The sequence below is a fragment of the Eumetopias jubatus genome, unplaced genomic scaffold (assembly GCF_037043125.1).
Source record: "Eumetopias jubatus isolate StellerSeaLion01/CBP00866 unplaced genomic scaffold, mEumJub1_p1.0 scaffold_9, whole genome shotgun sequence".
NCBI lineage: Eukaryota > Metazoa > Chordata > Mammalia > Carnivora > Otariidae > Eumetopias > Eumetopias jubatus.
Genome location: NW_028274815.1, coordinates 116312124 through 116313555, shown reverse-complemented (window position 1 = coordinate 116313555; position 1432 = coordinate 116312124). Strand labels below are relative to the sequence as shown.

At 45.2% G+C, this 1432-nt stretch overlaps 1 pseudogene; it reads left to right on the top strand.

Moving 5' to 3' along the window:
• Nucleotides 1–244: 244 nt before the first annotated feature.
• Nucleotides 245–343, top strand: LOC114220853 (U6 spliceosomal RNA; annotated as a pseudogene).
• The last annotated feature ends 1089 nt before the right edge of the window (nucleotides 344–1432 follow it).

The following is a 1432-nucleotide window of genomic DNA, read 5'->3' as shown; positions in this document are numbered from 1 at the left end:
CCTCAGACAGGCCTCCCTGACCTCCTCTCTAGAGTATCTCCCATCTCTCAAGTCAGGAGACCCTCTCATTTTCCTTCATGGCACTCACCACCACTTGATGTGATGTTTTGTCCCTGATATATGTGTTTGTGTATATAATACCCCCTCCAACTAAAACATTAGCTCCTCTAGGACAGGGGCTTTATCCCCAGCCTCTAGCATAGTTCCTGGTCCATGGTAGGTATTCAATAAATATTTGAATCAATAGCTCACTTCGACAGCACATAGACTAAAATTGGAATAATACAGAGAAGATTAGCATGGCCCCTGTGACAGGCAAATTCATGAAGTGCCCCATACATTTGTATGTTAACTAACTGGAATTAAAATTAAAGCTTAAAAAAAAAAGGAATAAACTAGATGACTAAAAAAAAATTTGAACGAATGAACAAATTACCTACTAATAGCGATGGGAATGAGGAGGAGGAGAGCCCAGATGTGGAGCTGTCATCCAAGATGAAGAGGCAACTCTCTGTGGGAAGCTGTTGGCCCTAAGAGGGCCCCTGGTTCTCAGCCCAAGTGTGATTAGGAACCTCAGAAAAGCCTTTCTCCACACCACTCCACCTGGCTTGCCTTGTCTTTCCAGCTGGCCACAGTTCCCAAGGGTTCATTTGATTCAAACATGCTGGGAAGGTTTAAAAGCATTCTTTGTTTCTACATCTTCTCATTTTTTCCGCATCAAGCATGGACAGATATGTTTCAGAAAACACACATACTCATGCACATACATACACAAAATCTAACACATACGCTTGGCCATATCCCACACTCTCATGGACCTTCATGGCTCAATCTACCCACAGCCAGTAGTAACTGTGCACAGCTGTGGACATACACTCACCTTCCGTCATTCTCACTCCCCTGTCTCACATGCTCATACTTACCCATGGTCCTGCATGTGCTGTCCTGCATGGGCAGGCCTCCACTCAAGATGCCCACCTGGATAAGTGCTCATCCTGACACATATACTCACTCATTCAGCTCCTCTGGGCATGTGTGCATGGACCCACGTGCACACACATTCTTGAACATAACTCCAGGCTTCCTCACACATATACAAACAGGCAATGGCCTGGTATGGTGACTCACACTCGTCAGAGCTTAGCATGATGACCTATCCCAACAACAGTGATATTGACTGAACACTGGCCATGTGCCAGTTACCCTGCTCTTTGGGACCTTGACTCATTCAATCCTCAGAGCAATCACACGGAACAGGTGCTATTATTAGTCTCATTTTATAGATGAGGAAACGAGACTCAGAGTCATGAAGGGTACTGCCGGGATTCTAACCCAGGCATCTGACTCCAGAGCTCCCCACCTCCTTATTTGGTGTAGTAGAGTATACTTTTTCAAAAGTGATCACATCAATATCTCCCATCCCTCATGCTCT